Source organism: Gopherus evgoodei, chromosome 11 (assembly GCF_007399415.2).
Source record: "Gopherus evgoodei ecotype Sinaloan lineage chromosome 11, rGopEvg1_v1.p, whole genome shotgun sequence".
NCBI classification, from domain to species: domain Eukaryota; kingdom Metazoa; phylum Chordata; order Testudines; family Testudinidae; genus Gopherus; species Gopherus evgoodei.
In genome coordinates, this window is record NC_044332.1 from 59,072,556 (window position 1) to 59,100,137 (window position 27,582).

A 27,582-nucleotide genomic window follows, 5' to 3' on the forward strand; every position below is an offset into this window, starting at 1 on the left:
TTTAGCACTCTAAACACAAGCCAGGATCAGTGGCAAATCCTTTAATGGAATCCGGAAATTCTAAGGTAGAAATGTCCCCTTTTTTATATAAAATGCTATGAAACAAATTCAGCACTTGAAAAGACATCACCCATGCATATCAGAGAGCAGAATTTGTTCCCTTTCTTGTTTGAAAAGAAGGTCACATCATGGCTGAGATCCTCAAATGGTATAAATCCTCATAGTTTCACTGATTTGAATATAGCTATAGTAATTTATATCTGCTGAAGATGTAGCCCACTGTTCTTTACTGTCTTTAAGGCTTCTCAAGCTCTATTCTATACCTTCTGTGTAGATTTCTTTGTTTCAGTATTGCTTTCTTCATTCTGTTGCTTGTTATGGTCAGTCTCCCACCTCTCATCTTTCAAGGCAATGACAGACTGTTCATAATGTAACTATATTCATTCCTCGGTTCACTTAGGTTTTCAGTGCTACCTGTTTTTGGTTTTTTTTTTCCCCCCTAGTGAAATTCCTTTTTGGGGTCCGGGTAGTTGTGTCGTTATAAGGTCAAAGATCACAACTTTCTTCTTGCCCGTGGTGACATAATACTTTGCTCTCTCTTTTCCTCTTTTTAGGGCCCTATGTGCCCTAAGGTAAGTGTTTATAGCTCTATTTCTTTCTTTATGCAGCTGAATATTTATGTAAATTGTGGTTCCACTTTTGACTTGTTTTCATTATAAACTGGTAAACTTTTGCTGTTTAATGAGTGAACCAGAACTGGGTTGGTGGTTAACAAAATATCAGTCCTTAAAAACATGATGAAAAGAGATACTATTATGGATAATTTTCAGAAGCATATTCCACATTTTCTGTCACTTTGACCTGGATGTTGTAACTAAGATAACATGGCTTTTTTTAGGATGAGGGCTATGAAGGTAAATCAATATTAGATTTTTATGCTCTAAAAACTTTAAAATCTTAAAAATATATGTAAGTGTTGTCTAAGCTTGAATTTAATCAATATGGTTTAACACTTTTACAAAACCGGAACCTTCAATCTGTAGGCCCAATTCTCATTTATACTAAGGCTCAAAGGTGTGTGCAGGAATTTTAATTTGACCACTTTTGGAGGGTCACAGAACATGCCTCTGCCTAGGCCTTGGGACCAGAGGAGCTCTCTGCTCTTGCTGATTATTGGGGGGGGAGGCACCCACACCACTGCTTGCCCTGTCTTGTGAATGCCTAATACTTCTTTATTCCATTCTAGTAAATTAGATTTGCACTCAGAGTAAGGTCCCTAAATTGGCAAGCAGTGTAAAGAGGTTTAGTGTGAATGAGAAGCAGGCTGTGTTTCACTGTATTCTTCCATCGTGGAGTATTTTTGTTTAAACCCATATTTATACAGTGAGAACTTAATGTAATTGTATGGATTACTCTTTCTATCTTAAACACTATGCTCTTTTACCTTAATTACAGTCATTAATAAACTTCATCAGTTAATATTTTAGAGAGATAATAGGTGGCTGCTATATGAAAACTGCTTAAGAGGAGTATTTTTGTTACAGCAAAAAGGTGAGAAATTTTTGCCAACATTATTATACTATTTGTACCGACCCAAGCATTTCTATGATCCAGAGTCAGTCCACTACTCTGCTGGATGACGATGGTGGGGCGGGAGAGTGCATAAAAGCATCTCCCTCTTGGCAAACAGGGCTGTATCCAGAGTCCATTAAAATCACTGAAACGGCTCCCATTGAGCTCTGGTTTGGATCACAAGCTCTGGTTCGGCTCCATAGCTGGGCAGAATAGCTCCACAGCAGTGCAGAAACAAGTGGGAGAGAGAATTTATATAAAAAATTTAAATCTCAAAGCCATCCCACAATTTGGAATAACTGTCTTTTTCTGCTCAAAACTGCCCCAGAGTGAGAACTGCTGAAGTGTTTATATTGTCAGATTTCAAGAAAACTGAATGTAGCAATGGGGAAATTTGTACTGCACATCTCTGCCCAGTCTCTTATTTACAGGAGCAATCTGTTGATCTGTTACTGACATGGGCAATTCACAGCAAAAACATATAAACAGAAACAGTGAAAAATGTCAATTTAGTGAAAATCAGCAGCTTCGTTGGTTTCTCTCTAAATATAAGGAATCATATGGTGTTTATTTGCTATAATTTCAGTAAATTTTAGAGATCTGGAAATTAATATACTTTGCACTACTATTGCATAGCACTTTTTTGGTCTGATGATCTCTAAAAGCTTTACAACTATCTTTAAACCAATCCTTGTAACACTCCAGTGAGATAAGTCATAGTATCCTAGGGTGGGTCTTGACCCCTTGAAAGAAGCAAACTATGTAATCTAAGAAGATAATCATTATCCATGATTTAGCTGTGGATGAGGACCCTGACTTTGCTTGTATAATCAAGAGCTGGCTGGATGATGCAACCAGTCCTATCTTGGTTTGACATGCTCTAAATGGGATACTCAATGCAGCATGAGTTGGAAGTATTGCAGGTATAGCTGTGGTTTGCCTAGTATTTCAGACTTAGGGAATTTCAGAAGCGGGATGGTGATGAGTGCTAATTCTATTTGATACCTTGACTCTGTGTGCTTGTATGGGTGGCAAGGATTGCATTTCATTGATTCCACTCTTTCCCTTGAGGGCAGAGCTGAGCAATTGCTCTGAGGATTCTCTTATGTGTGATTCAGCCAGATTCCCTTCTGACATTGTTCATGTTAAATGTGTACATAAGATTATTGGGGAGGGAGGGAGATGATTTGAATTGAACTACCATTAATGGGAAGTTCTTTCATCTGACTTGGATAGTTCAGTTTCTTTTCTGCCTATTGTTTAGCCCAATGAGAAGGATTGAATGAGAGAGAGCCCAGATGATATCTAACAAAGTTGATTTGCCCCATTGTGAAAGGATGGCACCTGCCCTTTGCCAAAGAGTTTCAGAATCTGGAAGTCATCTGCTCAAGTGCATCTGGACTAGAATATAACATCAAAGAGAGAAGTTCTTCCCCCACCCCCATCTACATCTTCTTAGAAGTTAGCAATTTTTCTCCTTATGTGGACTTTACCAGTGTGATCTGTGACTTCTTTTCATTTCCAGACTAGACAGTTACAAAGTGCTCTAATTGACCTATCCTGGAATCTACTTGGAAGCTGCAGCTAATACAGAATGCTTTAACATCTGTTCTGCAAAATCTGTACTACCTTCCAGTTTACCTCCAAACCAAAAGTTAGCAGCAAAACCAGGAATGGAATCTAAAAGACACTCAGTCTTCTGTTTTAACTACTAGATGCACTGGCTCTGTCAAATATACAAAACTTTATTTGCAGGGCAGGGAACATACTTCCTGTAGTCCAAGAAACTCTAGATGCCAACTGGCAAAGGGAATCGGGCCATATAGGGGTGCAAAGATCCACTGGTTTCACCAAAAGGATGTCATGTAAGGTCTCTAATGAAAGCCTGTGGCACACCATTCATCATAGCCATTGAGAGATGTATGTATGAAAAATATATGAGCAGTTATGTATATGTACTAAACATGTTCTGTTGGTCTGCAGTTGAAAAGCAAGTCATCCAAAGTTAGCATATCTTGTGAAAATCTTCTACAGACAGTGGGAGACACTTATCTCCATGGTGGACCATTATGTATTGTATGTCAGACATACATTTTAAGGGAAATTCTAATTAAGAGCTGGCAGAGACTTCAGAAGAAAATTAACATGAAGGGGTAAATGGGCAGGAAGGAAGGAACCCTATTTTGAGGTGAACAACAGAAGTCTGTTCTGGTATATTTCAGAGTGCAGAAAAACACCCTGGCATTCCTTCAGTCTGTGAATATGAGCTGCCAGCAGGCTTGATCTTATGAGAAAAGGTCTAAACCAAACTGGTTGAAAACTTTGGGGAAAGAATTTGGGGTAAGCTGTCTAATAGGAGATAGGTGAATACCTTGTTAGTTAAGTTTAGTCTCTAGAAAGCATGATATGATGTTGTCTTACATGAAACCATTCGTTCCCATCTCTGAGGCTGGTTTTTATTTGAGTTTCTATTTTTTTCTTGAATAAATTTACTTTTGTTATATAATTGAACTCAAGTGCTATGCATAATACAGGAGTGCTGATCTAACTATGGATCACTGTCCTTTGGGAGCAGAGGATCTGGGATTTCTATGTGTATCTTGTGTTCAGGGGCCGGATGCCATATTAGGACATTTTGAGGGGTCTCAGGGGTTGGGGTGCATATGTTGACAACCTGAGGCCCAAGACAGGCTGGGGTAGCCCACAAGAGAATACTTGAATGGATGACAGTCTGGTTGCATTAGGGAGCAAACAGCCAGCTAGTATAGGCAGGACTCCCTCACTCTCGAGGCTGGTGGTAACAAGGGGACTTTCAGCCCTGAGTCCAAAGAAGCATCACACTACTTACCTGAGTCTGTCTCTGTCAATTAAAATTTGGAAAGGGAAATTTTAGACAGAATACCAGGAAGTATTTCCTGTGAGTAAGATGCATTAAGCTGTGGAATAGCCTTCCAAAGGAAGTGATCAAATGTCCAATGCTTGGGACTTTTACAACTAGACTGAACAAAGTGGTAAACAAGATATTGTGGGCAACAGTCCTCCACTGGCAGGGAGATAGACTGGATGAACTAATACACATTTCTGACTTTTATTATTCTAGGGATTTTGAAGATATGATCTCTCAGTGATGACCTATGTTCAGATTTTTATTAAGCACTAATCTATTATGCTGAATTGTAAAGTGATTGTATGATATAGACAAAGGGCTATCCGAGGTAGATTACAATAATGAAATTCACATAACTTTTCCCTAAAATCATAACCTTCCATGGGCAATCTACCTCTCTAGACAATGCTATTATTAATACAATAATTTAAACTTCTATTTCATTGTTAATAAAATATTTTTAAAACAATGAATGAATCCTGTGTGTTGAATGTTATTTTGTGTGTCCAGGCTTTTATTTTTTTTCCATTACTTTTCTGTCTCTCTATATACACTTTCAAATTCAACATTCTGGCAAACGATTTGACCATTTCAGGACTAAGATTATTGTTCTTAGTTTATGTAGACTATCAACCCAATTAATGATGACACTTAACTGGGCTGGTTGCCAATAGAGCTGAGAAAAATTAAAAGTATTTTTCTTCTGATATTCTTTTATTTTAACATTTTGTCCCAAATCAGAACAAAAAATTAAAATATTTTTATTGTGAAACAAAACATTATGAAAATTTTGAATCAGAATGGTGAAACATTTTGTTTCAGACACAATCTCTACCTAAAGGGAACCAGTTTCCTTGTGGTTTTGTTTTGTATCTCTTCCTAGGATTGTTTTGGATTACTTTTCCCACATACTGGATGGCTGGGACCTTTAAGATAGAAGTTATCTATTATCTACCCTGAAGGACTGGCATTATTTTTATTTTTGAGCCCATCGTCCTTTGGCTGTGTTTGTAGCTGTACCTTGATGTCTCTTGTTTTCTGTTCCATGCCCGTCTCCTATTGTGATCTCTTTCCTTTTCAGCTCCCACCTCCCCTACCCTAGAGCTATCTGTACCACTTTGCTTTGAGGTCATCTTGAGAGTAAACATGGTTTTCAGATTCCCTTCCCCAAAAGTACCATGGCAAAATCTGCCACAAATGGTTCACTGTGAAGGGAAGGGAGAAGGAGCAAGTGAACAAATTGAGTCAGCACTGCCCTTACTAAATCTATGTCTCCACTGCACTAAAGCAAGCAGCTAGGATTCTGTGAGTGTAAAGAGTGACCCTGAAGCTGTTCTATATACAGCAACATCTAACTGCTCAGCAGGAATGTAGAGCACCGAGGAGCAGGCCTTGACTTAATGGAGGTATGTTAGTTCTGAGGTTTATTTTACAGACCCAGGTTTCATAGTTGCTTAAAGTCTCTCCAATTTGGATCTCAACCTCAGTTTCTGGTATAAATTAAGTTCACAAAAATTACCTGGTTTTACAATGAAAACATGCTGGTGCACGAATATTACCTACATATAGCCAAACCAATCAATGTCAGAATAAGCACATTTGTATGTTAAACAGTTCTTCTACTCTATTACTTATTTCTTTTCACAAACAGTATACTTTTTTTTCTCTTGGAAATACAGCTTCTTTATTAATATATATTTCTTGAAGCAGATTCATCTTCCTTTCAAATCTTCCCCCATCACAATGAAATCTGATTTAGCAAGTGGGTGACTGATCCTCTAACTGATTTCAACTCAGCTAATATATTTTAAATTGTATTTTGAGTCAGCCTTTGTACTTTAGTAACTGATAATATAGAGCCAAATCATGAGGTCTTCAGAACAATGGGAACATGCCAGTCAAACTGAATGATAGGATCTTAGGATTTCCCCAGTGATAGCATAAATGGTAATTAACACATTCAATCTTTTCATTAACATTTAAATGAAGCTATTACAAATTTAATTTATTTTTGTTCCATCTTTTAATTATTTTATTTTTGCTCCTTTACAGCTGATAACTATCAGCTATACCTTTTACAGGTGAAGATCCAGAAATCTGGAGCTTACATGCAAATGGTGAAATACCACAATTTGTAGATGTCATGAATATGAATTACTTACTATTTATGCATATTCTTCATTTTTATTTTATCATGAAGAGCTGTTTTCTCTACTCCTGCTTCCTCCTCACAGTGTTAGTTGCTCTCATACAGTGAAAGGTAGGCTATAAAAATCAATAAAATAAATACATTTTCTAGATGTTTAAGGTACGTTTTAGGCCCTTGTGCAACTGAAGCACAAATACAAGTTCAGCACAAATTAAATGTTTGGGTTTATGATTTTAAAAATATTTATTCACTAACAACCTGATGGAGTTTCATTATCATGAATTGTCAGCAGCCACTAAGAGGGGAGGGAACTGAGGTGTCCAAACAGTCTCAGCTGAAGTCAGGAAAATGCCACATAACTCCATTAATATTACAGACCCAACTACCTGACTCTCTGAGAGTGAGAATCTCCAGGCCCCACCATATCCTGCTCTCCCCTCTTCTATCCGCCTTTGAAAGCCCCCTCTTTGCTGTGTTCAGCGGAGTGCAAGGCACTCAGCCCCCAATGCCCTCCATTTCTGTGGTCTGCGTAGGGTTGAGACACTTTACCCAGACTCATCTAGTCCAGCCACAGACCTAAGCAACCTAATTGAGACTGCTGATACAAGGGTAGAGGATCCAACCCCCACTTCCTATTTAAATCTGACTTTCAGTCAGGAACGGAAGAGAAAGCACACAAGTCAGGGTCTCCTGGGGAATATTGGAGGCTTAAAAGATTTGAACACAATAGCTAAGCATACAAATGGCCAACATGGGTCCGACCCAATGGTCCATCTAGCCCAATATCCTGTTTTCTGACAGTGGCCAATGCCAGATGCTTCAAAGGGAATGAACATAACAGAGCAATTATTGAGTGATCCACCCCGTTATCCAGTCCCAGTTTCTGGCAGTCAGAGGCTTAGGGACACCCAGAACATGGGACTGCATCCCTGACCAGCTTGGCTTATATCCACTGATGGACCTACACTCCATGAACTTATCTAGTTCTTTTTTGAATCCATTTATAGTTTTGGCCTTCACAACATCCCTGTCAATTAGTTCCACAGGTTGACTGTGCATTGTGTGAAGAAGTACATCCTTTTGTTTATTTTAGACCTGCTGAATATTATTTTCTTTGGGTGACCCCTGGTTCTTCTATTATGTGAAGGGATAAATAACACTTCCTTATCCACTTTCTCCACACTATTTATGATTTTGTAAACCTCTATCAAATCCCCTCTAAACTGTCTCTTTTTCCAGGCTGAATAGTGCCAGTCTTTTTAATCTCATACGGAAGCTGTTCCATTCCTGTAATCATTTTTGTTACCCTTCTCTGTACCTTTCCCAGTTCTAATATATATATTTTTTATGAGATGGGACAACTGGAACTGCATGCAATATTCAAGGGCATGCAGTGGGCATGCCATGGATTTTTATATTGGCAGTATGATGATATTATCTACCCCTTTCCTAATGGTTCCTAACATTCTATTAGCTTTTTTGCACATTGAGCAGATGTTTTCAGAGAACTGTCCACTATGATTTCAAGATTTTTATCGGTAACAGCTAATTTAGACTCCATCATTTTGTATGTATGGGTAGTATTGTTTTCCAGTGTGCATTACTTTGCCTTCATCAACACTGAATTTCATCTGCCATTTGGTTGCCTAATCACCCAGTTTTGTGAGATCTCTTTGTAGCGCTTCATAGTCAGCTTTGGACTTAACACCAGTGCTGCTGATGGCCTGTGTGTACAGTTTTAAGAAGCTTTTGCACAATGAAAACACTGACTGTCTGTTAATCTGGAATTTCAAAACTGCTATCAGAAGGGTTGACTGTGCCATACTAAGTGTCAAAGCAGAACCCCACTAATCCCAGTAGTGCGCCAGGAGTTTTCAGAGCTCGCAGGCACCCAGCACTAGGCTACATGTCATTACTACACATCTTTATGGGATGAATCTTACTCTGCCCTTGAACTGTTGCTGGTGCATAGAAGGGGGAACAGAACCTTGTCCCTGCCACCAGCTTGCTTCTCTCTTCTATCTGAGGGCTGTTCAGTGCCCCAAGGGCAGAGCACTCCCTCTGTTTCTGAGGACTACATAGTCATCCTCTACAGTTCCTAATATCTGTATATTTGCTGCATGATTCTCATCCTTGATATCCATAGTAGAAATCTTTCTATTGATTTCAGTGGGCATTCAGGTCCTTTATACTTCCATAGTACTAGAATGCAGTTTGCATGAAAGGCTTCTTGAAAAATAATGTTGGATTGTAATCAATCATTTTTAATGCTTTAAATGTACAAAAATAGTCTGAAACATAGCACATATGTATCCTTCTGTATCATATATATATATATTTGCAACTTTAATACAGACAGAATTTAATGTTTTTTGGTGGGAAGGCAGAAATATCTCCTGAATTGTGATCATGATTGCCAGGTTTTAACTAGTTAAATTGATGTTTATTGTAACATATTGTAAATAATGACCAGCTCATAGCAATAGTGATACTTGCTAGAATATCTGCATTGCTACAAGGAAGATTGCAAAATCAAAATTGTTCTACATAAAGAAAAATTTTTCAAAATATAATTTTGATCTTATGGTCCGTAGCAATAACTGACATTTATTTGTTTAAAAAAAGCACATATAGGGCCATATATTCTCCTGCTTCCTTTGCATTGTTCAGGTGGCTCCAGTGGGATAGAAAGCATCTACATTTGGCAAGCTGAGTAGAGGGAAGCTTTCAGCTGGCCTAGCAGAGAGCTGGCATACCTAATCCCTCTGCCGGTCCCAAAATGTGGCACTAGAGTAGGGTGCTGGGAATGGATGATGAGTGATTGTATCTGAGCGCACTGCACTCTAGTTTATAGTTCCTTGAGACGGCTGTCAGCTGATGGAGTTTGGAGTGGCCCTGTCACTAGGCTAAACTCAACACACCTGTGCCCCAGCCAGAGCATCAGGGTGCTACAAGCTGCCTCCTGACAGCTTCCTCCATCCCCAACCCCTTGTGCATCCTCCTCTTTGTTAAACGCTCAATGCATTTTATCTTAAAGTATCATGTAAGCTTTCTGGGGCACAGACTGTATCTTACTAAGTGTCTGCATAGTGCCAAGCACTGTGGAGACCTGACCAAAGCTAGGGCCTCCAAGTATTACTGGGAATATAATTACAGTAATCATACATCCATACCTGTCTAACCATTTTGATGGCAGAATGTAGAGTGATTATTACCCAATGAAAGAGGAATACATTCTGAAATGTAAACAGTTGAATTTCTTCTTGTATTTTGAATGTCTGAGTTGTGCTTTTTTCCTTCTCAATATGGTTGGCGACATCCTGGCCCAGGATTGTGTTAGTGATTTGTTTGGCATTGGCAGACTGATGTAATATTGAAAATAAAAATTAAAAGCTTTATTTAAAAATAATCACTGCCCCATCCTGAATGTTGTCAAATATGATTTTCAGCATCTATAATCTTTAGAGTATGGCAAACTTCCCATAAAACCGTAAGTTGTATTATCATCATTTAATAAAGTAATCTTTCTTGAGCAGTTGATTTTCTTTAATTACACTAATCCTTATTTATGAGAATATAATTCTACCGGTAATGCACTGAAAAGCTGCAGAGTAGACAAGTACATAAAATGCCTGTACCTAGCCTTAAAATGGAAATATTATGCAAATACATGACAATATACAGTGCATTCTTTCTCTCTTCATTTTTTGAATATAAACAAAATGTATGTGAATTCTTCTGTGCCTGTTCTTTTTTTAGGTCCTGAGGAAGTAGAATTCAAGTGTCCCCTGAATCATATTACTTGCATTGGTACAAACAGATGTATTCACTTGTCCCAACTCTGCAATGGTGTATATGACTGTTCAGATGGGTATGATGAAGGAGTACATTGTCGGGGTAAGTGAATATGTTGGGGAAAAAATTTCCACCAACTTCAGATCTTTCAAAAGGATGCCTTTTTAAGTGTGAGTTCAAAATGATTCAGTAAACTTCTTTTAACCATATGCATTTAAAATAAGTGTGTATGTTATTACATTTAGTATACATTTCAAAACTAGCTTTTAAAAAAAATGTTTATTTTGAAAGAACCGTGAGTAAAAATACCTACAGGCTTTCTAGCATTTTTTTTTTTAAATTACAAAGTTTGTATGAAAGAGTTGTTTGCACCAAAAGAAATATGAACAAACCTCTTCTTTGGAGTATAGAAAATAGGTAACACTTGTTTGCCACAAATCCCTTTTTACTCTAAAACTGTGTTGCTTAAAAAAGTAAAAAACAATTGGAAAGAATATGGAAAGAATTTGACACTTTTAGTGTGTTATGATATTAGGTTTTTCCAATCAAAATCATTTTCCTTTCAAGGTTAACACTATTTGATTTCATCTCACTTTTATATTCAAATAATCTTACAATTCAAAGGGTGAGTTTGTCTTAATTCTATCTGTAAGGAATTCATAAATAATACTCATGAAATCTAAACACCCCACCTCACCCCCTGCAAAAAACCTTGCTCAAACAAAAGTAAACATCATGGATCATCATCTGATCTAAATGAGTATAGCTGAATTGTCGTAAACTGAACTATTTAGTTTTACAGTAGCTGAGGCTATGGTGCATAGAATGGATACTCTATTAACTATATTTTCACAGTGAAAGGGATCAAGTGTCAAACATAAAGTGTCTCCTTCTTTAGTCCTTATTCGGAAAAACTCACTCTGAGTTTGATAGATGTTTTGCCTGTGTATCGAGTTTAGGGTTGGTCCTGAACAGAGTAATGAATAAATGAAATCAGCAAAAGTATCTCTGGGGCACGTTGACGCGTTCTAAGTTACAAATAGGTACTACATAGAAAAGAGCGTTTATCAGTTAATCACAATTAAAACATAATCCTTCATAGATGTATTTACATATTTTAACTACTCTGGACAGGGGATTAAAAAAAGCTAATTCAAATAGTGGACAATGGTTTTTGTTCATTAGGAATTTAAAACCTTAAACATAAGGAGATTAATAGTATGGTGGAACCAGAAGACGAAGTGGATTAAAATTTAAGGCCTTACTTAAAGCATAAATTAAACAGGTTCTTTGTTTTCTCCAATTGTCATTTTGCAGGGCTAACCTGCGCTTTAGAATAATAGGAATAACTGCTTTGGGGACAGGTCTTTTTTTTATTTTCTGTTAAAATTACCTTTTTAAGGCTGATGTGGACTCTGCCTTCTTATGTGATCACTAAATATTCTAATGTATGTGATATTTTCCCAACAGTAAATTTCTTGCGCCGTACATTTTATAAATATGACCTGACTTTAATAGCTCACTCTCATAGAGTACAGAAAAGTTTAGGAAAATGTGCTGAGTATTGACAGTTGATTTTAGCCCTAACTTGAAAATACAAAATTTAATACTGTATGGTGAAGTGATTATGTACTAAAAATTGAGTAAGAATTGATAGCCAAACGTCCAAATACAAAATCCCTATTTAGAGTAGTCTTCCATTAATACTGCTGGGAAATGGGTAACTATGCACATAAATATTGATCTGAGTGGCAACTACCCGTTTTGCACATATATAAGTGATGTGAAAATATATCCCTAAATAAAAGGGCACTTGTTTCCTCTAATAAAGTTAGAGACTGAAGAAATAAATCCAAAAAGTAAAAAGAAAAAAAATCTGACAACCAAATAATTAAATTAAAAAAAAGAGTTACACTTTATAACAAGGACACTGTAATCACAATGTCTTTAAATTACCCTTATAGTAGAAACTCATTGCAGTTGCATGATTTGATACCAGTAACTACCAGTAAATCATTCTCCATAAAGTTCACTATATGAAATAATTGCTGGATAAATAACATGGAGTTAATATGCCTAGATTATAATAGTATACATATTAAGGAGGACACCAAAGAATAATCATGAATCAGTCATATTGTTAACCTTCTGCCTATATCAACTATTGTTTTTGAAATACTGCATATTGTAGCTGTAATTATTTACAGTACTAATATTTTAAAGAGTAACCAGTATCTGAACAAAATAATTTTTGTTTTAGGAAACCTAGCAGAAAATATTATTCCTTCATGGCACTGGCAAAAGAGACTCTTATCTGCATTTTGTGTTAATTAATGGAATTGTTAATCTAAAAACATTTTCAGTTCATCAGAAAGGTAATGGAAAAACCTTAAATACTGAACTCAAACACTGCACATGTTCTATTGAAGTGGTTGCATTAACCTGATATGTTACTTGTGTCGATGTACATTCATATATGGGGAATGTGAACATACATGGTGAAGGGCATTCTCTAAACTGATGTGCCCTTTCAAAAGACAGGTCTTATCTCTTGGAGACTGAAAACTTCTCATAATGCACTAAGAACTAATAGAATTCAAACAGTCAATAACTAGAACTATTCAAAATGCTTTCTCTAAATTTTACATTCTTATGTTAATTCATTATATTAACAACTCAGATGGACATATACAGGGCAGGGTGCTTTCATGAGACAAGGAAAAATATGATTATATCTGCAGTGTGAAATGGGTAATTCATGTGAATTTTGAATAAAATGGTAGTAGATGCAACGCTGTTACAGGCACATATGCTTTTTCCCCTGGGGAGCGTATTGCATAAATTCAGATTTTTGTGGCAATAGAGAATAAAAATGGTTTTATTATATACGATTATTTTTCAGTGTTCTTTGAAGTTACGGGGTATATTTGATTTGCTAAAATTCATTCTTCAAGATCTGTACCCTATGTGTATTCCACACGTGGATATGCATGTGCACCATGCATCTGAGACTAGAGGGCATAAGAGGAGGTGCTGACTCCCCCTCCAGTTCCTTTTTACCACCTCATGTCCTGAGTCTGTGTTGAGCTATCCTCGCATCCTCTTCATTTTTGTAACTGTAACCATATATAGTTTACTAGTATTTTATGGTATTTTACATAGTTAGTATAGCTTAGTTTTCCCCACCCTGGGGACCCTCTCTATCCCTCCTTTTGGGAGTAACCCTATGCCCAGAAGTCTTGGATTTAAAAACTGCATCTCCTACCCTTGCTACTTCTCAATCAGTGACAACCACCAGTGCTGTTTTTACTGCCTTAGGGGGAGATAGCTCCTTTCCACCCCAGATCCAAGAGGGACAAGAGCTCCTAATGAGGAAACACCTCAAGGAGAAAGCCAGGAGATCCCAATCAGATCCAAGCCGGGGGGACCCTTCTCTACAGCAGCCACAGTGCTTGAGCAGTGTGCCTCTGATCACGAATTCTGGAGTAGAGGCTAGATCAGTAAAACTATAGATCTATTATCTTAGGCATCTCATGAGAAGCCCAAGGGGCACTCTCAGACATACAAAGAGATCCCCCTCTGAGCCTGCTTCTAGGATAAGGGATCCCTCCCAATTCCTTGCAAGTCAGGTACACAGGTCTTAGGTCTGCCTAAGCTTCTCAGCCATGAAGGGAAAGGGGGCAGGAGCAAGCTACACAAGCTACCTCTAACATGTCACAGGACTGACATCCACCAGTACCAACCAAGAGCTCCAGATGGGACTCTCCCTCTCTAATGGTACTGAGGCATATTCTACACCAGAGAGATCTTATTCCTCCTGGACCCACAGTCTCCTCTACTTTCAGGCCCAGATCTTCTGAAAGCCATCTAAATCACAGAGGGACACCTTCTCAAGGAGGAGGTGGCAGCGTTAGCCCCCTAGTCTATCCGTGAGTCAAGGCTTGCCTCCTTCCAACGACAATGGCACTAGTCTTCTAGTTGGCCGAATTCAACAAACTATTACCTCCCTAAACTAGGGTTTTTTGAATTTCTTGGACCTGTCCTCTGCCCAAGCAAGGTTAAACTCCAAGAGATAGCTGGTACCTGATGCAGCCATCACACTCATCAACCAGCCTTCAACCATTCATACTTTCATTATAAAGGTCTATGGGATCATTATGAACGAGACCCCTGGTCCATGTGCTTTACCATAGAATCATGTCATCCCTCTCCTTTTCGGCAACAGCAGCTGGCGCTGCAGATGTACACAGAGGAAAAGGATGACGAGCTGGATCCATCAGTAATGCTGGTACTGATAGGTGTGTCATCTTTGTCACCTGATAAGGCAATTGCCCCATCTTTCACCATCCCCATCTAACAACCATGGGTTTTATGAAGAACTATTGCAGAAAGTGGTGGCACAACTTCAGATTCCATTAAAAGAAGTTGAAGATATTCAGTAAAAGCTCTTGGATATTCTGCAAGGCACACAATCAGGTAGCTCGCCCAATAAATGAGGCCATTATAGAACCAACTAAAGTGCTATGGATATACTGGCAACATTTACCTGTATCCCTTAAAGTGTTGATAAATGATACTTTGTGCCTTTAAAAGGGGCAGAATTCTTATTCACTCACCTTACCCCCAACTCCCTAGTAGTACAAGCAGCTGTGGAAACATGCAGAAGATTCATTATGACAAAGCATAAGTCATACTCATCACACATACGCGGCCCATACAGTTCTGGTTTCCAGACCTTCTACTAATATCAGCCTATCATCCCATCAGCATTCAACTCTTCCCACAAACTCAGAAGAATGGCAGGATCAGATATCCCAAATAAGACTCTTCACTTCATGGCTTGCTATTCGGATGGGTGTCAGACCTAGAGCATTCGTGTTTGGAGACTGTTCAAGCTATTCTTAATCACAGCAGAAAAGATTCTACCAAAAATGTAACAAATTGATTTATTTATCTGGACAAGGCAGACCCAGGTATCGCTAGGTCCAGCAGGTATTCCTGCTATTTTAGACCACCTTCTCATTCTCAGGATTTTTTTATTAGCTTGCTGCAGTTCCACTAGCAATAGTCAGTGCATGTCACCCTCCAGTATTCTATTTTTTATTCACTTGGCTAAAGCCAGCTTCCTTAAAGGCTCTTAACAGGACCTTCCCACCAGTAGTGGAGCCAATGCTGGGGGACCTCATTCTCGTACTTTCAACATGTACTGAACCTCCTTTCAAACCTTTGGTCATGTGCTCAATGTCTCACCTGTCTATGAAGATCACCTTTCTGCTTGTCATTTTGTCTGCCAAGAAGGTGTGTGAGCTGGAGACCCTGGTGGCTGACTGGCCACACACTCCATTTCATAAAGAGAATGATATCCCTTCACCTTCACCTGAAATTCATCCAGAAGGTAATTTCTGAGTTCCGCGTAAACCTATCAAATCACTTACTGCTATTTTCCCTGAAGCCTCATGTCTCTAGCAAGGAGAGGAGACTTCATCCTCTCAGCATTAGACAAGTATTGGTATTCTACCTGCGAAGAATGAAACCATTTATAAAATCACCTAACCCATTTGTTGTTATAGCAGAGAAAGCACAGGAATAGGCAATATCTGCTCAGACACTCTCTAAGTAGATTTCTGATGGTATTCCTCTTTGCTATTAGTTGGTGCATCTCCCTCCCCCAAAAGGGAGAGGGCCCATTCCACTAGAGCACAGGTGACCTCAGTAACAACTCTTAAAGAAGTAGCTGTGCTAATCATTTGTAAGGTGGTAACCTGGTGGGTCCAGGGACAGAACAGGCACATGTGTTGGTCATCTCCATTTTTCTGTATGCATGTGAGTCATGGACCCTTACGGCCAAACTTGAAGGGAAAGTACAGGTAGTAGAGCGGAGATGCTTCTATAAAATCCTGGGTATCTCCTACTTCGACCACATCACCCAATGTGCTGGGTCGTATGAAGACCTCCTGACAACTGTGAAGAAGTGAAAGCTGAAGTGGTATGGCCATGTAACAAGTTCATCTGGACTATCTAAGATCATTCTCCAAGAGACAGTACAGGGGAAGAGAAGAAGAGATGGACTGGCAACATAAGAGTGGAAAGGAATGGACTTCATGGAAACTCAAGCACTTGACACGCAGTTGTCAGGGGTGGAGGCAATTGATTGGTTGCTCATCAATGATGGTGCCCCAATGACCAATGCGGTTATGGGAGTGATGATGATGATGATAAACCTGGAATTACAGCCACACTTTCACAAAGCATGTTTTGATCTAATCCTCTTCTGCTGATGTAGTGTTACAGACATCTATACCTCCTGCATCGGTGTGCACCCCTCCTATCTGAGAATTGCTTGATTGCTGCTGACATGTAGAATACACACAGGGATCAGCATTCAAAGATGAAATTGAGGTTGCCTAGCTGTAATTGGAAGTTCTTTGAGATGTGTGATATTGATTTATATTCCACTACCTGCTCTCCTTCCCTTCTGCTTTGGATCATGACTGGATTTATGGGAGAGAAGGAAATGGAGAGGCTGTCAGTCCATACCTCCCCTTATACCCACAGTGCTGAATATGAGGAGATCCAGGGTGAAGGCATGGAGTAATTGACACTATTTGCATGATTTTGTGATCTCAGATGCATGGCATGCATGCACACTCACAGATACAGATAGGGGCCACTCAGCTCAAAGAACATCCAGTTACAGCTAAGTAATCTCCATTTATATACTGGGATTATCTGAAAATCACAATGTACAATGGTCATAAGAATCTGGATTTGTCATGTGCCCGTTGTATCTATTAATTGATAATTATTTCTTAAGAGCATAGAGTACTCAGTGTGAAGGGTATATGCATAAGCCAAGGCTCAGAGCAACTGATAGCTTATTTTATAAATTATAGACTATTTCAAAATTAGTCTTAGAAACACAATTGCTTTCTTCAACAAGGTTCTTCACATTCATTTTGATGTCCAGAGGACTGATCTGCCCCACTTACATCTCCTTCGGGCCACTTTTAAAAATTTTCCATGCAGTGAGCTGGGAATTCCTCTACAAATGAGGAATCCCCAGGTGGCATAAATTTGACAGAGGTGGCTGTAAGCCACCCCCTCCCAGAATCTACCTCTGTCCATGCTAGGGGTGGATATAGACAGGGTGTATTGTGCTCCACTGATCTCCAGTAGGGGGCTGTTACAACTAGACCAGCCCTGGCACTGCTTCATCTTGCTCCCGCATCTGATTTTGAGGTGTTTGTTCTAGTCAGACTGAAAACACAAATGTCTTATTCCTTTGATAAATACCAATAATGTGCTTCATGCTTTTCAACACACAGATATAAACAGTGCTTCCTGTTATAGACATAAAATAGCCTACTGGAATGGGGGAAAAATATTTTTGTTGGTCAAATTTAAAATTTTCACTGGTTAAATTTCTGGGCAAAAGTTGGAAAAGTGGTCCTTATGGATATGAGATGAGGGAAGGTTTAGGACAACACAGTGGGATTAGAAGGTTATCCTATGCATAGGACAATATGGAAGAAGGTGCCAAGATGGGAGAAAAGAAAAATGGGGACATTAATGCTGTTGCTGTTACTGGAACAAAAGCTGTGAAGAAAAATATAAGGTATGAGATCCATAGGGTAGACCAAGTCACAGTTGTTCAGGAGTTCGAATTTCTGCCTTTGGATTTAATAGATATGGAAGTTTGGGATACACATGGGATTCTGTTCTCCCAAGAGGGTTGGTTTGTTTATTTATGTATTTATTTATTTATTTACATCACCATAGCACCTATGTCTAGTTATTGAACAAACCCATAACAAAAATGTGGTTGCTGCTCTACAGAACTTGCAGTCTAAGTAGTATATATGCATAACTTAGACATCTCTGCTTTCATTTCTCTGAATTTTGGTACACAATGCAGTCTGTGGAAAATATAAATAAGTACACACGAATTAAACCTTGTTAATATCTAGGGCCATACAACCCATAACAAATCTTAAAAAGTAGAGGGTAAAAGCTATAAGTCTGGTGCTGAGAGCTGGAAAGCTATGAAAGTTGAGGAGAGAGAGTACTGGATTAGTTTGAGAGGAAAAAGGTAGCTTTACTCTGTAGGAGCTTGTCAGAAGGTTGGTCAGGCACTTGTCTTTGAGGTGTTAATGGTGACATAAGGAGATAGTCCCAAAAGGTTTGAAAACAGTTCAGAGAAGTATCCAAAGTTTTCTTATCTGAACCTCCAAGCCTTTTAAGTTTTGACCTTCTCTAGAAGTTCAGAATTCTTTGGAACACTGCTCACATGAATTCCCTTTACTTGAACAGTAAAGATGAGTTCAGTGCAAACAAGAAGTGTGCAAGTGAGCTAATTATAGGTGAGGCAGGCACATGTAGCCCAAAGGAAGGGGTGTTGTATTCTGTCCATCAGTCTAATATCTTTAGAAAACAAGACTGTTATAACTAAAAAATGGTATAGCACACAAAATGAGTCATCACTAACAATAACTTAGACACAGGAACAGTCACCCTTTTATTAACAGCCATTTCTTCTTCGTTGGTTTGCATTGTTAAAAAAAATGTGTTGCATTATTTCATATAACTAATCTCTATTTTTATCTGTTCCTGAAAACCAAAGTACTTGAAAGTGTTCTTTTTAAAATGAAGTTGTCTGAATTATAGCACAAAGTATATAGCATAAACTCTCAAATTCTAAACCCTGACCATATCTGGTTATGGGAAGTACAGTACTAAGCTGGGTTCAGATATAAGTTAATTATTCAGCATCCTTTTTCCCCAATTAAGGTTTTAGTACCAGTTAAGTTCTGTATAAGCTCAAAGTGACTGGCAAGAGTTTAGTGCTCTCCAAAACTCAGGGGAACTTCAAAAGAAGAGACCACTGGAATACTGAATGCTATTTTTTCGTCTCTTTGATTGTATTGTTCAAGATGATTTTTCTTTGCTCTTTTTTCGTTTTAAATGAGATCTTTTAAGATTTTTTTTTAAAAAGGAAAGAAGAATACTGAAGATGAATATCATGATAGTCCTAGTGGCCTTTTTCTCTGTGTTAGGTTTCTTGTTGTATGTTCTGACTTAGTAGGTAACCTATTATTCACATGGCTACAGAAGCAACTTAGGTTCTCTAATCTGTACATCTAAGCACTTTTTAATAAAACAATATTTATATTATCTGTAACATAAAAAGTTGAAGAAAATGTAACATGTCTATACTGGGGAGACAGTGTAGCTCTGAATTGTAGTCCAAGTAAAACAAATATTCTACAGAAAGTAAATTGGTGTGCTTTTTCCCTTGGCCAGTCTGCAATTACAAAAATAAAATGAATAGTTACCTTAAAGTTGATTGAAAACCTGAAAACATAGCAGTAAAAATCACTAAATATCCTTAAACCCACTTCAAAGGACCTCAAAACGCAAGCTGTATTTTAGAAACAGTGATCATAGAGGGCTATCGAAGAAACAAAATAATATGATGAATATGGTGAAGCACTGGAATGGGTTACCTAGGGAGGTGGTGGAATCTCCATCCTTAGAGGTTTTTAAGGCCTGGCTTGACAAAGGCCTGACTGGGATGATTTAGCTGGGGTTGGTCCTGCTTTGAGCAGGGGATTGGACTAGATGACCTCCTGAGGTCTCTTCCAACCCTAATATTCTATGATTCTGAGAGGCAAGAAAATAATAAACTGAAGGCACTAAGTACACAGCTACTGGATACACAAAACATGTAAAGTATATTACATAGTAATTGCCATTATATTTTAACAGATAGATCTGTCTTAAGTATCAGGAATGCTGTAGGAACACTTTCTATCATGCAAAACTAACTTGCAATGGCAAAACAGTCAGGTTTTCTTAGTGAGCTCTTTTTCTGTTTGTATTTATAGTTTTCCAGTTCAGGTATATGAGTATGAAAGAGAGAGAATGCGCACACATATTTGCTTTATATAGAAAAAATTGTTTAAGACTTAAGGTGCTACATTATATATCGTCAAAGCTATCACGGTGAACTGCATGTTGTGCATATTATGTTATGTCGGGGCTGATGTGGAATGCTTGTTGTCATAAACAGATAGTTAAGGGTTAATGCCTCTTTTACCTGTAAAGGGTTAAGAAGTTCACCTAGCCTAGCTGACACCTGACCGAGGAACCAATGCGGGAACAAGATGTTTCAAAAGGAAAGAGGGAAGTTTTCCTTTGTTTAGATCTCCGTTTCAGCCAGAGTGAAAAAGATCAAGGAACCAGCCTCTTATCAGAGTAGTAAGTTTTAGAAAGGGATAAATAGGTTTATGTTTATTTTCGTTGTGACTTGTCTTGGTACCATTAAGGGAATTATCAAAATTGGGTATTCTTGTATGTATTAAGATTTTTGCCCAGGGAAACATCCTCTCTGTTTTGAATCTGTTGTCTGTGAGAGTAGCTGGTATGCTAATCTCTCTCAGAGGGTTTTCTCTTACCTTTCTTTTCTTTAATTAAAAGCCTTTTTCTTAATACCTGATTGATTTTTTTCCTTGTTTTTAGATCCAAGGGGGTTGGATCTGTATTCACCAGGAAATTGGTGAAGTCTCTCAAGACTACCCAGGGAAGAAAAGTAGTGCTTGCGGGTGGTGGCAGCGATACCAGATCTAAGCTAGTAATTAAGCTTAGAAGTGTCCATGCAGGTCCCCACATCTGTACCCTAAAGTTCAGAGTGGGGAAGGAATCTTGACACTGATAGTGATGTGTGGTTATAATTAACAAAGAAACAAAAAAAGAAATACTCAGTTTCAATAAAGTGTTTGGAATGGATCTTAAAGCCACAGCTGCACTGGCGGGGGAAGAAGATACACTGCTTGAGAGACAGTGGCTATGGGTATTTTTCTTGGGCAGGAGAAATATAGGTTAATGCTTCTAGAGGTGGGGAGCACACTTTGGCCGTGTGCCCACTGAAGTCATTGTACGTCTTTCCCATGATTTCCTTGGGCATTGATTCAGGCCTTAGAAAAGGTATATCTTATGCTTTTTCCCAGCTCTTATGTTCTTGTGGTTGCTAGTGTACAGGATAGCGAAGCCATGGCCAAACCTCCAATCCATCTAGTCAAGTCACTTCTGGGTTGTTGAATGTTACTAGGGTTTCTTCTCATGCATTCAGGGAGTGCAGGCAACACTGATGGAGTGGGTAAAGGTAACTTCCTGTTCTCTCTCCTGCCCAGCATACCTGAGCTTGGTCAGTAAAAATTTGGCTCTTGAACTGTTATACAGTCTAGCCTTTTGTACTGTGTTTCCCTATGTGAAGCACTGGATATTTTAAAATTGGATTTAAGTTTGGCTTACAGTGCAGCTAGTCACAACTACAAGAAAGCCACAAGTAGTACAACCCTCTGTCACCTGCAAAACGACAAAAAGGGTAATACTCTGTATTATCATCAGTCGGTTAAAGCCATGAGCATATAAAACTGCAAAGCCGACTCCATAAACTGCCAGATAATCTGGCTCACTCAGTCCAAATTCGATTGAAATTGCAGCATCAGATGCATCACATTCTGGCTATTAGCATAGCAACTTTCCATGTGGAGTTGGGAAAACTGAGGAAGATTGATATTTTTTGAAGTTTATTCATGGTACCAAGTAACTTAAAATATCTTTTAATGGTTTACTATCAATCAAGAAATCCAGAGGGAGATCGCAAAAGACCAGTTGAGGTCACTTGAGGAGGAATGGGTCTTTTTGTTTTTGTTTTTTCAAATAAAAGGAAATTCAGTTGAATGCAATTTAGATCTGATACAGCCCTCCTGAGAGTTTGGATATTTTGGATTCTTGTGAAACACAGTGTATGGATTTGAAATTTAACATTTGGCCAGTAAATTATGTAAAGACAAACTCTAGAGCATTTAGCATAGAAAACAGGCATAAAAAATTGGCCAAATAATTATTACAACTTCATTTTTGTAGCAGTGTTTAAGTAGAGTATTAATTTTCTGTTCAGGCCATTCTTTCTGATAGTGCCATCCAGTGCAGTTTAGTGATACTACTTAATCATGCATCCATACTGATGCTATCACAGCACTGAAGCTTTTTAAATGGTGTTCACCAGAGGGTAAAATATAAAGTTGAGAATTTGTGTGTGTTTCCCTTCCTGATCACCTATGAATTTGTATTGCATACAAAAACTAAGTGGGTCAGAAATATAAATATTCCCTAATGCACTTTCTCATTAGAGATAGTAGTTCTACCTGGCAAAGAAATCTTTGCTTATTTGCTATGGCTGAAAAACGTAATGTTGGCTGCCCTTAGGTTTGTGAAGAACAGCAAGTCCAACTTCAAACAGTTGAACCCTTGAGTCACCAGGAAATGTAAAACTGCTCTAAACAAACCAGTGGAGCTACTGAAACTATACAGTAACATTCAGAAAGAGTCTCTGTGCCATCACATCTTGTTTTTAAGTGAACTTTTGTGCATGAGAGATGAGACTTGAGTGTAAGAAAGAGGAGGAATGAGAGTTCATGGATTGAACCTCAAAAGAACACTTCTACAGCACTGTTGGATGAAGTACCCCATTCAAGCTCAGGGAACCTGCATCACAGTCTCTGCAAGACATCTATGTATTTTATAGAAAGCCTGCAAAGTCCTACATGATCCCACAAAGTCCACAAATTGAACCACTGGGATCCAAAACGTTTTAGTTCATAGCTTTGTATTTCAATGCTGTGTTGTTTCTTGAGCAACAGAGAAGCTAGTACAGGAAAAAAGGAGATTGTAGCAAGGCTGTGGATGGGGGTCTTAGATTAATCTGCACTCTAAGAATTCAACATTTTAGATCTTGACTGTGATCAGCCAAGGGAGAGGAAAGAAAAGACTTTGCTTAAGACAATAATAAAACTAGTAAATGCAGTTCTTCCTGAAGATTTGGTTTGTATGTTGTTTTATCTGCTGCTCTAAATTTGCAAGAGAAAATACATTTTGTATGCGTATACAATAGTACAATATGGTGATTTTTCTTTTCTTTTGACATTATTTTTTGTTATCCATCTGAGACCAATCAAGGAGAGAGAAATGAGTGGAAGTTTTATACGTATGCACAAGATGTAAAAACAATGTAATAAATAGCTCTTTATTGCAAAATAAAATATATTAGACAGTGATACTGGAGAATACTATGACCCATTCCTCACAAGAGAATGCTTCCAATGGTAGTAGGACCAAATTCATACACCAGAAATAAAAACAGGATCAGTAATTATATCCACAGTCAATAACCTCCACCAACAATGTGAATTGCTGTTGATCTTTCTTATTTTGTTATTATGTGCCCTCTTAACCGAACACTCAGCTATTCAGTTTATTGTGTACTTTACCATCTTGTCCACCTTTTCCCATAGAAAAGTCTCATGCAGTCCATAGAAATTAGAGAGGTCATTCAGTCTGTCCCCCTGTCAAGAGAAAGAAGTCATGAGCTTGAAGATTTAATAACTTACTATTGCAAAGCCCTGCTGTGGTGAAGCAAATTAAAGCTAGTTGGCAGGAGTATATAGAAGTGAAAGATGTTTGAGGGATTTAATTTCATCCCAGCTTTTATGGGATGCCTCTAAAGAAGTTTTTAGGGCCAAAGTAATAGGTATAGCAACTGCTAAATTGAAAGAGAAAAAGTGCTATAAAGAAGGAATTGAAGACGGGGAATCAGGAAGACCGAGAAGTTAGATGTATACGAGAAAGAAAAGGGGAAATTCTTAACCTCATATGGGCAATAGGGAGAACTGAGAAATATATTAAAAGAAAAAAAAGTGTTGAATATACAGCTTGGAAGGTGCCTGATTTTTTTTCAGAAAAGCAATAAGACTGATTGGCTCCTGAGAAGATATAGCTGTGGGCTATGTGCCAAGTTAAATATAGAATTTAAAAGTGTATGTTCCACATATTGCTAAAAATACATTGCGCTATATCTTCAAGTAATGTAAATCTTCATATGTCCCAATATGTCAATGTATTGTAATTTATATCTATGGAAACATGCTTGAATGATCAATGCTGCCCCTTCTTCCTCTGTCATTGTTTTAGGTTTAAATTGCAGATTTTTATTTTTTAGCATGTTCCTAGGAGAAAGAGAATGGCGTAAATATGCAAAAACAAATGCTAGTCAATTGTGGTCTCCCTGAAAACCAGAGGTAAAAGTACGCTGGTCCGGTCCAGTATGGTGTAGTGGTAAGAAAGTGTTGACTGTATCTGCTGGGCCGCTAATGGGGGGCAAAAGGGGCAGCTGCCCTGGAGCTCCGGTGGTGATTTAAAGGGCCCGGGGCTCCTGGCTGCCACTTCCACTACTGCTACCGCTGAAGGGCTGGTTGGGAGATTTTGGACCTGGCCCCAGGCTTGCCCCTTCCGCCCAAGACCACTCCCCTTCTGAAGGCCTAGAGCTGCCCCCTCCCACCTTTCCCAGGACCCTGACCGCCCTGCATACTGATAAGTCATTTAAGTTAGTTTCACCCCTGCTGAAAACACATACCTGTTGAAGGACACTTGTTTTGCTAAAATCAGTTGAAGGTCAGAAAGCATCAACACAGAAGTATTAAACTTCCATACTTTTTATAGGCCTCACTGAGTCCATAAAAGGGTGTTCTACCAACGTTTGAGCTATATACTGCACCATTCTTCTTCACCTTCTGTACAATCAGCTAGAACAGATAAGATGAAAGGTGATAACTCAAACGTTTTATGTTGTTTCTATTAATCCACTGCCTAGTAAATATTTCTCAAAACACATAATGAAATACAGTAGAACCATATTTTTCAAAGTTATAATAATCCCACGGGATTAGATGGTAGTAAATCAGAGATATATAAGCCCTATCAACAGGGCTACATGAGGCTGTTAGAAGAATGTCATGCAATGACCTGAAGATGGCTTTACTTTAGATTACTCTCTGGGGATTTAGGTCTAGTGCTATTGACTATTACCTGGACTCTTTGACTACCATTCTAAATCGCAAAATGAAAAGCCCTTTAAAATGTTAAATACAGTAATACTGAAGATGAGGTTTTATTCTGTTCATGAAAGCTGCTATTTAATTATCTGAACAGGTTAGACCTTAATCATATTTATTTTGTTCTATGTGGGCCTGTCCTCAAAAGAAATTTGGCACAGTACTTTTTAGGGTAATTTTATGGTGATAAATATGCTTTGGGGTAATCAACTGTAACAGGGTTGCAGGATCCATAATGCTGCAAAGGGAATCCAGACTCTTCCATTGATCCACCCTGCAAGCCAGAATTAAAACTCTGGAAAAAGCTGCCTAGTAACTCCCACTGATTCATTGCAACAGGTATAGCATGTTAACTTTCCTCTGGCTATAGGGGAGATAGGTGTGCCTCTCTCATAAGAAGGAGCTGGGCCAACATTTGAGGTTTCGTTTGTGGAAGAGATGGAATGTCACCTGTATCAGCCAGGATTCTTCTGATCATTCTTTTCAGCACTTTAAGGATATACAATAACATCTTAAATTGTAACTGTGCAATAAGAATTAAATATTTATCTTTAATAAATAACCAAGATAAATTATATTTTATAAGAAAAAAATGGGGTTATTCCAGTGCTGGGCCCTATGTGTATTCCACATGTGGTTATGCATGCACTCCATGGGCCTGAGACTAGAGATTTGTATCAAGTAGCATCTGTTGGTCTGTGCTTGCGGAGTTGTCATCATCATGCTGTTAACAAAGGGCGTGAAGGGTGGCCCCAATCTGAGTTGGAATCCACTGTGTCCATTACAATCATCATTTCCTTTCAGAATCTGTAAGTATATACTGTAAATCGTTGTAGTGAGCTTGGTCATTGTGTTTTTTATAGGTAGTATACTTTGTCTAGATCCTCCGTGCTTCAGAGAGCTGCTCCCTACAGAGAAGGACTATGCCCAAAGTTTCAGAACTATATCCCCTGATCTTGTTTCTTCTCCATCAGCAGTGAACACCAGCCCTACCTTTGCTTCCTTAAAGAGTCTCATAATTACCACCAAGTGCAGCATCTCCTGCTCCTTCCGACCCTTAACTCAGGATAGATGAGAGCTCCATCTGTGGAAATCTCTCATGGAGAAGGCAATAAGATTCCAGTTCCAAGCTGGGAAGACCCCTCTGTACAGCAGCCTGGTGAGTAACACCACTCTGAGCATGAGTTCTGGAGTATATGCCAAAACTGTTTAGCCTAAGAAACCCTCTCACAAGAGTAGGGCACATGATCACAGATATAAGGAGAGATCACAGTCCAGATCTCCATCTAGGAAAAAAGGTCCTATCCTATCTCGGTCTAAGTGGGGTGAATCCTCACCTGACATTCCTATGGAATTAGGTCTGCATAAATCTTCCATTCAAGAAAAGAAGGCATGAAGGAAAAAGGATCTGATGGATCCAGCTTTGGTTCAATCTCACAGGCTGGAAGATTGGCACCAGCCTTTTCCCACTAGGAATTTCATGTTGGACCACAATTTGATGGTTCCAGCACATTCTGAGTGGGATCCTCCAAGTACCAGGTGTTTGAATGCACCAGATCCAAAGGTCCTGACCTCTAGGACCACTTGAACTCCGTAAAGGACTAAGCCCTTTACCACAACAGTGGATAGTCTCGTCTTACCATATCTGCAATCTTGTATTCTAGCAGTTCTGGTTTTCCTTAGAGATGTTTCAATACCTGAAGAAACCACCTTGGAGAGAAGAAGATCCTCTCCTACCATGTCCAGAGGCTGGAGCATTCTTCCACCGGTACTGCTGGTGGAATGGAAACTTACCTTCTCATTAGACAAGTCTGATGTTCCAGGCGATCCTTCCCACTCCCTAAAGGAAGCAAACCCAGATTGTATAGAAGGTCTTGGAGCCACGCTCCTCTTGGTATGATTACACAGGGGACCATTGGTACCCAATGCTTTGGGCCTCCCGCCCCCAGCTGGGCTCCATGGGATCTGTATACTAGTCACCCTGGATCTATGCAGGAATCACACCGGCTCTCTTCTCCCAGCTGATACCAGTCGGCTCCATAAGAGCCTGTGGAGGACAAAGATGATATGGGCCAGATGGTTCTGAGAGGTGTCTCATCCTCCTCACATGATGAGAAATTATTCCGTCATCAAGGTTCCTTCACCACCTGATGACCACAGGCAGTACCAGGATCTTTTGCAGAAGATAGTAGTTGAGTTTCACATCTGTCTTGAGGAGGTCCACAGCA

The 27,582-nt window shown here is 38.8% G+C and overlaps 1 protein-coding gene across 1 annotated transcript in view; it reads left to right on the forward strand.

The window, feature by feature from the left end:
- Nucleotides 1–10,443: 10,443 nt before the first annotated feature.
- LRP1B (LDL receptor related protein 1B) overlaps nt 10,444–27,582 on the forward strand; it is an 875,307-nt gene continuing 858,168 nt past the window's right edge. Inside the window, exon 1 of the mRNA XM_030580310.1 lies at nt 10,444–10,505. The gene's annotated coding sequence lies outside the window, so the exon portion shown is untranslated. The remainder of the gene's footprint in view (nt 10,506–27,582) is intronic.